Raw genomic sequence first — 11,142 nt, forward strand, 5'->3', positions numbered from 1 at the left:
GAGAGAGAGAGAGAGAGAGAGAGAGAGAGAGAGAGATTGTGTGTGTGTGTGTGTGTTGATCACTATTTTTATAAAAACGATACATGCTCATTTTCACAGAAAACAAAACAAGCGATATAAAAAGTACAAAGAAGGAAGCAATAAGCCCCCCACTCCCATTGGAATGCTGCAGGAGTTTTACTTGTTCTGTTCTCTGCTGTCTTCCTAGTACCTAGACCTTCCTGGCATAGAGTAGATGCTTAATATGAACCTACCATCCAGCGTTAACATTCGATGGATGTCATCTATACACAGGTAGAAAGGTAAGTAGGTCTAAATAATTTTAAAAGATTGTTGTACCACATCTGCTATATTTTAAACTAAAAGTATTTGATTTTTCTTGAATTTAACAGGGGAAAAAAACAACCTGAAAAATTGCTGACTCTTGGATAAATTTTTACTTTCCACAAGAGAGATTAGTTCATAATGAATTTCTCTAACATTAAGAAAAAAGATTATGAAACTCATTAAGAGATTGGAGTCTTGGGGGAGAAGAATTGGTTCACTTGGGGCAGGCTCAATCATTTCTTGGGATGAAACAGGTGACCACTTCCCTTAAGTATCCTCCCTCCCGCCTCCCCCATCTCCTGATTTTGATTCTAATTATGTTCACTTGGTCAAGGTTTACAACACTTCTACTCTGTTTTGCAACCACAGTTCTCCTAGAATTTTATCTTAGTCCTGTATTTAAACAGATTCCATCGCATATTTTAAGCACATTTTGTCTCTGAGTTTTGCATTTGGGGTCATCTCTTGTTCGTTGTCAGGAAAAACCAGAAAAACTTAAAAATGGACCAAAAGAAAAAAAACAGACTACTGGGTGTCTTGTATTGAGGCACCCATGCCTTTCATGGTGGCTTTTGGTCTTTGGGCAAATCTAAGATGTAGAAAACTCATGTTAATGCAAATTATTCTTGTCCACAGAAATGCCAAGTGCACTTTGTGCAGTGGAATGCAACTGATGGCTGCCCTGCAGCTACTGATCAGTTGTGCACATATATGGACACTCACGTTCGCATTCCTTACCTGCCTAGGTATGTGTGTGCCGGTCCAGGTTTCCTTTGAACCTTCTAGAACATACTACTTGTTCCCTAATTATTCAACTAGTTAAATGCAATGTTGACATGTATTCATTTTATATTGTATGAGTCATGGTTATACCTTTAAAAAAATTGACTCTTTTTTAAAGGTTCGCTAGTTTTCATTGACGAGTAATTTTTTTTTTTCAAAAAGCCTCATGGGCGTCCTTTTCCCTGACGCTCTCCATGTTGTCTATGAATTAGAACAAGCTTGTTGGGTGGAATAGTCTTGGTTTCCCCTTTTCCATACAACTTTGACAACTCAGCTCCCTTGTCTTCAGATATTGACGGTTGCTGTGGAAACATCTGAGGTCAGATTGATTTTTCTCCCCTTGTTGGTGACTTGTGACTTGGTGTTTCCTCCTGAAGCCTGAAGAGTTTTCAGTAGCTCAGCTGATTCGGTCTGTTCCTGATGTTGATCATGTCTTGTGCCCTCTCAGTCCATACACTCGGTTCTTCCTGCATTCCAGGGAGTTTCTCTAAATATAATTTTGCTTTAGCTACTGGATAATCTACTTCAGGGACTCCACTCCGTCGTGTGTTGGAAGGTCTAGGTTCCATGATGATCATCTTCTCTCTTGTTTGAATGTATTTGTCCTTTTTCTCTGAATTCATTGTGATTATTTCAAGTTTCTCTCTGTGTATTAATTTGCTTTTCAGATGTGCATCACATTGTAACTCAGTTTTTAGATGTGCAATGGTCCTGCTTTGGCCTTCAATGAACATCTTCCCCTCTGTAAGCTCTCTTTGCATTTCCTGGAGTTATTTTTAAATGGTCTCTTCCTTGTGCTCTTTTTATATCCAATTCGTGTTCTCCTTGACTTTTCTCTATCCTGAAGCCATTAGTTGCAAGGATGCTGCCTTTGATCCCTTTCAGCTTGTGCCCTCATGTGATTTCCTTCCCTTTTCTGGCAGTAGGAAGAGTGGCCTTGCATGTTTTTCCCATCTTGCTCAGTTAATTTAGCAACTCCTACAGACATCCTACTCATTCTAATACAGGAACCAGTCTGCCTTACCCTCAAATGTGCAGTGGGGAGGGGAGAGGACAGTCGCCCCACAGAGGCCACCCTTCCTGGGGGTGGCTACAGGTCTTCTCTTTCCTGCCATCTCTGAAACACCCTGCACCCCAGGACCCCGTCTCCCCTGCACCAGCTGGGGGTTTGTCCTGCTCCCACACCCAGTGCAGCCAGGACCATGAGGATGGAGGGCCTGGAGGCCACTGCTGTGGAGATTATCTCTTGGTTTGTTTGGCACATTCTTGTCATAAACAATTTGTCATTGTGACTCATTGTGTCAGGTATTGGGGTGGGGAGAGTCTGGGTTCTTCCCTCCTCTGCCTTCTACAGTCTGAGCCCTGTTCTTGGCAGCCTCTTAAAAATCTTCAGGTGCTGCCCACCCAGAGGCCCAGAGAGACTCTGATTCTGTAGGTCTGGGTGGGACTTGCCCCTCGCGCCCAAAGCCATGTGGGTGTACAGGCCTGGGGTTGAGCACTGCTGACTCATCTACCAGAGCCATTTGCATTTTTGTCAAATTAAAGGAACGCGGCTCTGATTATGTAAAAGGACATGGCTCTGAACATGTTCTAGTTTTGGAATGTCTGAGTGGGTGGGCAAATGGGATCATTCATTGTATTGGTGAGGCCCAGAGAGGGGAAGTGACTTGCCCAAGATCACACAGCAAATAAGCAACTTTAAAAAACTGGAGATGCCAACCCCAGAGTGGGGCCTGGGGATCAGGGTAGCCTGCCTCTGAGGGCAGGAAGGCCTTTGTCCGTGGCCTGAGGTGCCCCCTTCCCATCTCTGGGCCTCACGGAGGGGAAGGGTTGTGGTCCTTCCCTTGGGAAACTTTGAAATTCACTAAGGAGGGTGTCCGGACAGGGGGCGACCACCAATCCTAACCCTCCCAGGAGGAATGACCATCTTCCCTTTGTGTTTGTCCCATTCCACTCACCATTGCCCAGTAGCCCTGCTCTCAGCAAGAAGTATGAAAATCATGATGATGGTTATGCTTGTCATGCTCTGTGAAGTTCTTGAAGCAAGTACCCCATCAGACAAAGGTGCACTCAGGGAGAAAGTGCCAGGCCACCTCGGCCCAGCAGCTGCTGAAGCAGACACTAGACACATTACCTACATTCATGGCTCTTCACAGCCACCCTAGGAGGGAGACAGCTCAGGTGGCCACCGCTATCCCACAGAATCCCATTTCTCAGATGAGGAAGTGAGGCAAAGAGAAGTGAAGGGCTCTTGTGGTTGATAAGCCACAGAGCCTGGACTCACCTAATCTGCAGCTCCTTTGTCCATTTTTTAGGCGCTGCACTATGGACTCCGCATGCCCCTTCATGTCCAATTCTTGGCCGTCCCAGCTGCCCCGCTGAGCACTCTACTGGCTTGGTCTGTGAAGGGGCAGGTCTGTGCACTCTTCCATGGGGCTTTTCTCCCTGATAATATTGCAGGCAGCTTGTTATTATAGCTAATTGTCATCATATTTTTGCCTAGGGCGTTACACTTCCTAATTTGCTCTCACCGTTTTATTGTTGCGTCTTCTCCTCACTTTGAAGAAGGCCTATCTCTCCCAGAAGGAGATGCAGAGCTCAGCTGCTCCCATCTTTGTCCCAGTGTCTTGGTTTGGGAGAGACCCTGCGTGTGTCTGGAAGTGGCTTCACTGTCCAGGGAGCCTGCTGAGGCTATCTTTTGCTTTTCTGATAAAAGTCACGGTCCTTCTCCCAGAAACCTGCAGACACAAAATTAGTGCATATAATTTAGGGGTTTATACACCTTCTCGTGTCCATCCCTCGATCTTCCAGGGGCTCCTAGAGTATGGATTGAGATCTCGCATGTTATGGGGTGTTGCCAGCCAATCTCCAGAACCCCAGAATCTGGATGCTTATAATGGCTGTATAGCTGAGTGATAGATTTCATAAAAGGAATGGGAATGGCTGAACCCACTGAGTGAGAACTACGTCCAGTTTATTCACCAGTCACAAATATATGCAACAAACAAATACAGAGTGTGTCTATGCTACGGCTACATGCTGATCATGCATTATCGTGTTAAATCCTCGTAACAATCAATTCCATAGCGTTATGCTATTATGATCTCTCTGAGGCACAGAGGAGTTAAGTAACTTATTCAAGGTAACACAATAAATTGATCCAACTAGCCTCTGACCTCAAGCATTCTGACCTCCGGAGCCATACTTTTCCTGCCTATGAACTCACAGGCCGGGGAGGCTGGCCCATCCTGTTCCAAAACTATGTTCCCAGCTCAGCAGCTGGATCCTGTTGGGTCTAGGTAGAGAGCAGGCTCTAAGTAAACACAGAAATGGCATTTTTCTGAAAAGTCTCTGTAACACATTGGCACCCCAGGCTCCCTGTCTGAGAGTCCTCAACAACCATATCATGAAGTGGCATTTGCCTGGCCTGGCAGGGAGAAAGAACTCCGCTCTCAGGCAAATTTTGGGGGGTAATGTGACCCCATTTGACCCCACAGGCTGGCAAGGCTTGGGAAATGTCAGCTTACACTCACTTCCACCATTTTTAAAGGAGTTTCCTTTGCCTCCAGTTCACTTGGCTAAGTGCCTGTTGGGAATGGCGGTTCTGATGCTGCTTCCCTGGGGCCGTCTCCCTTTAAGATGTACTTCAGTGCTGGAAGCAGCTTTAGAGTCCTGATTTCCTCGTGACACCAGACACCTTCCTGCCAACGACGACCACCAAGCAAGGCTGTTCTGCTTGTACATGCTTAAACACCCTCCGGATGGTTCTAACTCACTTAACTGTGGATGGAGGTAGCTTAGCCATCTTGGGAAATCAAAGATGAAAGGGACAGTACCGACATCTTAGGCAAAGCCCAAGGCTAAAGTTGGCAGGAGCTGAGGAGGTTTGCATTCACCCTGAGGGCTGACACTGGGTGCCCTTTTCTTGGTGGCCAGTGGTTCTCACAATGTGGGCTGAGGTGGTGGGCAGCAGCAGTATCACCAGGGAGCTGGTTAGAAATGCAGCCCTTGGACCCTACCCCAGACCTGCTGACGCCGAGGCTGTTTTTTACCAGTCCTCCTGTCATGCTGAAGCCCTGGAGAACCACTGCCTTGGGGCCTTTGCCCTCTCAGCAGGATCTGAGGCTCTGCACAGGTAGCAATGACTAAAGTTTGAATTGCAACCCCAGCATGCATTTTGGTCCCCCCCTCCCCTTCAAGCCTTCCCTACACAGGAGTGGACTCCAGGTACACAGGAGACCAGAGAGCCGAAAACAGACGCTGGTGATTGTACAAGTCTTAGCACGTGGTAAATGGTGCATCTCCAAATCAATAAATGGGGAAATCAGCTTGCTTTCTGAAAACAAATAAGACACTAATAACCAAAAACATCAATACACACACACAAAAGGAAATCTAAGTGAATACTGAGGCCAAGTGGAAGGCCACTTTCGTTTGTCTTAGTGAAGCCAGAAGAAGGGGTGAGGGCAAAGGCTTGTGACAGGCCCGACACCATGCTCCACAGCCTTGGCACTACCAACGGGGCTGCAAGAATCTCAGGTCCAGTAGGTCCCAGGCCCCATCCACCCCAGGAGGAGGACAGTCTAGGCAGATGCCTTCACAGTGGTTTCCTTCATTACACATCCATCCATCCACCCACCCACCCAATGTTGTCAGGTACCTGCTGTGAGGAGGGTGGCCATGTGGGGAAGCGTTGCTTTCTCCTCAGGAATGGGAGCTCCAAGGAGGCCCCGTTGCTGTCCCCTTGCTTTATTCTGATTATAAAAATGATGCAGAGCTTGTGGTAAAAAGTCAAGCCACTTAGAAAAGTAAAAATCACTGTTAATATTTTGAGCAACCTCTCTCTCTCTCTCTCTCTCCACACACACACGCAGAGGTAAAGTTACAACTAAAATGTTTACTAGCCATGTTGTTCATAGCCTGCTTTTTTAAAAAAAAATACAGCTGTCTTTTATGAGATGTACAACTGCTGAGCACCCTCTGTATTATGCACGGCCCTCTCTGCAGCCCATGTGGGACCCAGGGTTCCAGGATGGAAAGGGCAGTGGCAGTTCAACACACTGTGCTGCTCAAAACACTGTGGATGACTTTCTAGGTCAAAAAGCAGAGCACTCACCACATGCTCTTAAGTAAAAAATAAACTGGCACAGAGCTGGCTTTTGTGCGTGTGGGGGGAGGTATATCGTTTGAGGCATGACTTGCCAAGCTTGGAGGCAGCGTGGGCTGGAGAGAATACATGTGCACACACACGCACACACACCCTGTATTTGTAGATCCTAGCCCAGGGGGCTGAAGTGGGGCCTGGACCAGGGGTGTCATCCCTGGGAGGGGCGGGGACTGTGTTATCATTGATGCAGGAACAAAGCATGTCAACAGCCCTGTCCCTACCTTGGCCTACCCCTCCTTGGCCAATGGGATGTGTCCAGTCCTGTCACCGGTATCCTGAAAGCAGCTACATCTCTCACTGGACAAACAAGAGCCTGCTGCCTGTGTGCAGGCATCCAGTCTCACCCCCTCCAATCATTTCCTGACGCTGTGGTCAGAGCAATTTTTCTAACACTCAAATCAGATGATGTCTGTCTCCTGCTTCAGTGCCTTCCCTGGGGACAAGTCCACGCTCCTCAGCCAGGAGCACCTTGGCTGGCTGTTATACCTCTCAGCCTGTCCTGCACCCTGGGAGGTCACCTCACAGACTCTGCTCTGTCCCACCTCCAGCTCTTTACCTCTAGCTTCCCTTTCGCCTGGAGTCTCCTCTTGTTCTCAACTCCTTCTCATTCTTCAAGGCTCCAACTTCACTTCTTGTGACCCCCAGGCTGGACCAGGCTTCACCTGGGGGCTCCCACAGCACCCTCAACACCCTACTACTGCTTCTGTCCTCCCAAGGTGTTGGAGTGCTCGCTGTTTACCTTACTGACTGTGACTTTGCCGAGGGCCGGGGCCATGCCTGGGTGTCCATGTTCAGGCCACCAAATGTTTGTAGAGTATCTGACCAAAAGGGTGCCCAGACCAACACGCGAGGCAGGGACCTGGCATTATGTTCATTGTGCAGAAGAGAAATCGAGGCTCAGAGAAGCCCTGGAACTGGCAACGGTCACTCAGCTAGTTCAGAAGGAGCAGGGTCCCTGGGCTGGGTGCTGGGGACCAGTGAGGACGGATGCAGTGTTGTCCGTGTGCAGGGCATGTGCACTCATGCAGTCGGTGACTTGCAGTGGGGCTCACGTGGGCGGCCTTCTTTCTGGCACAAACTGTTAAACCACGGCCACCACAGACACTCATGCTTCTCTCTTGAGGTTAGCGGGGTTACTGTCTCCCGGGTCACGAGAGTTTCAGGGCCCCTTGCTAGGGAGGAGGCCCAAGGGTGCTGGGTACGAGCAGGACTCCAGCCATAGGTCTGTTTCTCAGACGCCCTTCCTTCCAGGCTGAGATTTCAGAGTGTTAACGGAGGCTCTCCACTCTTCCTGACTACAGTGAAGGTCGCCACCAAGGCTCATGGCTCGTCTCTGCACCACGAATGCTCTTCTCGTAGGAGGGACCTGTGAGCTCCACTCCAACCCAGAGCTGGGTGAAAAGGGTGAGGGCCTGACCTTTGTGGGGCCAACAGGCTGATGCCTGCAGCCTGTGTGTCAGGCCCCGTGTGGGACCACAGGGACAGACAGAGGCCCACTGGAGTGAACTGCATCCTAAGCAGGTCTAGGCCTAGGCCATCTGAGCCACGGATGGTCACCGAATCTTCTGTGAGATGGTGGGACCGTACTGTGATGACACCAATACCCCATCTTACACACCTGCAGGCCATAGAGACCCAGCCTCAGACCCTCATCCCTGCCTGGGGGGTTCTAGCTTCCTTCTTGTTGTCCTCTGTGCAGTGACCAGAACAGGGGCCCAGCAGCTCACCACAACCACTGTGGGATTGTGTTCCCTTCCTCCTTCCTTTCCTGCTAACAGAGAACATGGGTCTGTCTGAGGAAAGCCATTCTGGGGCTAGGAAGAACAGAAGAATGAGTGCTTGGAAAACAGGAGGTTTCTAAAGGCCAAGGAGGCTTGTCCTAGCAGCTTTGGTGGTGCCCTGAACAGCTGCAAAAACTGACTCCTTGCCTCACAGCATCCGAAGGCTCGAACACATGGACTGGAGCCCCTAGCAAAGTCTGTCAGGATTTAGGTCCTCAAGCATATCCCACCTACCAGATTCTCTGAACCCTGTCTGAGGCCACGTGGGGGATGCACTGAGGGAGAAGTGGCTGTTAGAGCTTGTCAGGGACTCTCCCGTGGCCTTCATAAAGGGCCCACAGGCCCCTGTCCTTTGCCTAGAGGCCTCAGCCAGGGTGGGAGCCCAGGGCTTGATGAGCTCCATGGCTACCACTCAGAAATGGAGAGCCTAGGCTGGGACTCTGGGAGCCTCCCAAGGATAGAGTGGGCTCGGGAGCTCAGAGCAGCTCCAAGCTGTAGGAGAAGCAGCAATTTCTTAAGTGCAAAGAGGCCTGGACCACAGCCTCTGCTTCCTCTTCTGGAGAAAAACCACAGTTCAGCTGTGCTGGCCGATAATTCTACAACTTCTGTCCCTGGAGCCTGCCCCAGAGCCTGAAGTTTTGAGCAGGTGGCTGCAGGTGGTCCCTTGGGCTCTGGATGGAAAAATGAGGCAGGGAGAGGAGGCTGGATTGTCGAGAAAGAGCACAGACCTGGATTTCTTGTAATTTATTGTCCAAACTGGAGCACTTTGGAGAATGAAAGGCCGCTGTCTTAACTATTACACCAGGGCAGCAGCTGTAAAGTGGGACTCTTCAGGGCTAACAGAGATGCGTTACCCTACTTATTACGGCTTCCCAGCTGTGTGGATTCGGTCAGTTACATAACCTCTCTGAATTCTGGTTTCTGCATAAAAAAAGGCTCATATCACATGCCTGCCTCCCAGGGTTGTTAAGAGGAATCAAAGGAGTAAATTATGTGGAAGTTCCTGGAACAGCCCTTGCCACAGAGTAGGCTCTCCAAGTTTCTTCTCTTCCTGTGAGGCGTGGAGTTCCCTGTCCCTAGATGTAAAAGCAAGGACCTATCAGCTCTCTGGGCACATTCTCTTGTTGGTGTAGACAGCTGGAGAGTCAGATTCCAATCCTTCCAGGGCCCTCCAGAGGGTGACGGCGACGGGGGACTCCCTGGTGGAATTGTCCTCTCCCCTTCTCCTAGGTAGTGGTGACTTCTGTGCCCACGGAGGCCCTCACCAGGGCCCAGCCTAGAGCAAGCAACTTTGCAGTCACCATCTCTCTGGCTGCCAGAGGCTCTGGTTTTGGTTCAGGCCAAGTCCATGTGCTTCTATCCTCCTGAGATTGCCCCATGTAGGCGGGGATTCTGGGAAAGCTGGAGGCTGAACTGAAGGAGGAGGCCACTCTTGTTTTCTGTGTCTGCTCCCGGGGCCTGAGGAATTGAAGAGCCTGTTCCAACCATAATTCTTAAGAGCTGGATGTGGGGCTTGGCTCTGCCACCTGACCCCGGACTAGCCAAAGGTCTCTAGGCCTCAGGTTCCTGCTGGGAGGGGATGAGCTGGCTCTGTCCTCATGGCTATGGTGGAGGGTGCGGGTGACAGGACTGTGGGTAGTGCTGGCTGCTCACAGCCTCTGCACTCCCTCCTGGGGGCGCCCACTGTGCTGCCTTCATCAGTCTTCCCTGTTTCACAGGGAGCCCCTGGTGGCAGAATGGGCACTCCTGAGGGGACAGCTATCTCCAGCATCTGTGCAGATGAGGTCCTCAGTAAAGGAATGGATGAATGAATAAGGTCAGAGGCAGGAAGCGAGCTAACATTTGTGGTGTCAGCTTTGTATGGAGGCTGCCTTGCACTCCTCAAAGCCAGAGCTGCTGTAGGTGGAAGGGTATGACCTCCAGGTGCCCTTGTGTATCAGCAACTCTGCAAGATGACCTCATGCTGGGGCATTATCCCAGCAGTCTCAACTACTGGCTAATTTGTCCTCCATTTCCTCTCACTCTGAGAAGGTTCTTCTGGCCATTCAAGTCAGGATTTGCTGGAAAGATGGTTTCTTGGAAAATGGCGGCTCTGAAGGCATCTTGAGGTAACAGTGCACAGCCCTCAGCAGACTCCTGTCCAGCCAGCCTCCTCTATTAAATGCAGAGCCCAAAGCCCAGGTGGCAGGCAGGAGGTATACGCAGCACGGGTGGCCTCTCAGGGTGAGTGCAGGGTCCACTTCAGTGCTGAGTCTGCAGGCAGAGACCACAGGCTTCCAGTCAACTCTGTCCTCAACACCTCTGGCCCAGGCAGGGCCTCCTTAGCTCTACCCTCTTGACTGAGGTCAAGGGAAGAAGTGGAACCAATCAGGTCACCAATGTTACTTAGAGCTAAGAAACAAGATGTCTCCAGAAATGAGGTAATGGAGCTCCGAAAAGAGGTGCCCAAATTCCACTTTAAGACTTTCTGGCCTGTCAGCCTATTAACAGAGGATCTTGAAAAGTAAGGTCCCCTAATACTAAAACTCTACACCAACATTTAATATATTCTCACCAATAGAATGTCTGACCATTCTCTTGATCCCAGATTTTGGTATATTATTCAGTGTTGACAATTTGCTAGTCAAAAAAAGGGCATCTCCTTGTTTCAATTTATATTTTTCACTATGGAGATTGAGCACTTTCCACATGTTTTTGGACCATTTTTATTTCTTCTTCTGCGAAGAGCCTATTCACATCCTTTTTTCTACTGGGCTGTTTTTTTTCTTAATGATTTATAGGTACTCTTTGTATATTACGAATATTAATCCTTTGTCATTTATTATTCCTATTTTCTCTGTCATTTGTTTTTCTTCTAATTTTCTTTATGTCTTCTACAGAAAATTCTACAGTTTCATAGTGCATGTCTTTTTTACAGTCCCATGCGTGTCTTTTGCTTCAGCTTCTGTTTCATATCGTGCTGAGAATTTCTCTCACTGAGATGATTCAGCTGCTGCTTCAGACATTCTCAGAAACAACAGCCACGGGCTTGCAGAGGCAGCAAATCATGCTTATTCAAAAGAAAATGTTTATTTTAAAAATAAG

At 49.1% G+C, this 11,142-nt stretch overlaps 1 long non-coding RNA gene across 1 annotated transcript; it reads right to left on the reverse strand.

Moving 5' to 3' along the window:
• Window positions 1-3,406: 3,406 nt before the first annotated feature.
• LOC109381483 (uncharacterized) lies at window positions 3,407-5,918 on the reverse strand. The gene is made up of 3 exons (XR_002123761.1): window positions 5,771-5,918; window positions 3,642-3,848; window positions 3,407-3,555 (listed from the first exon to the last, which is right to left on the reverse strand). It is a non-coding gene; the product is annotated as an uncharacterized LOC109381483 (long non-coding RNA).
• Between the last annotated feature and the right edge of the window lie 5,224 nt (window positions 5,919-11,142).

Source organism: Hipposideros armiger, unplaced genomic scaffold (assembly GCF_001890085.2).
Source record: "Hipposideros armiger isolate ML-2016 unplaced genomic scaffold, ASM189008v1 scaffold_48, whole genome shotgun sequence".
In the NCBI taxonomy this organism is placed as follows: domain Eukaryota; kingdom Metazoa; phylum Chordata; class Mammalia; order Chiroptera; family Hipposideridae; genus Hipposideros; species Hipposideros armiger.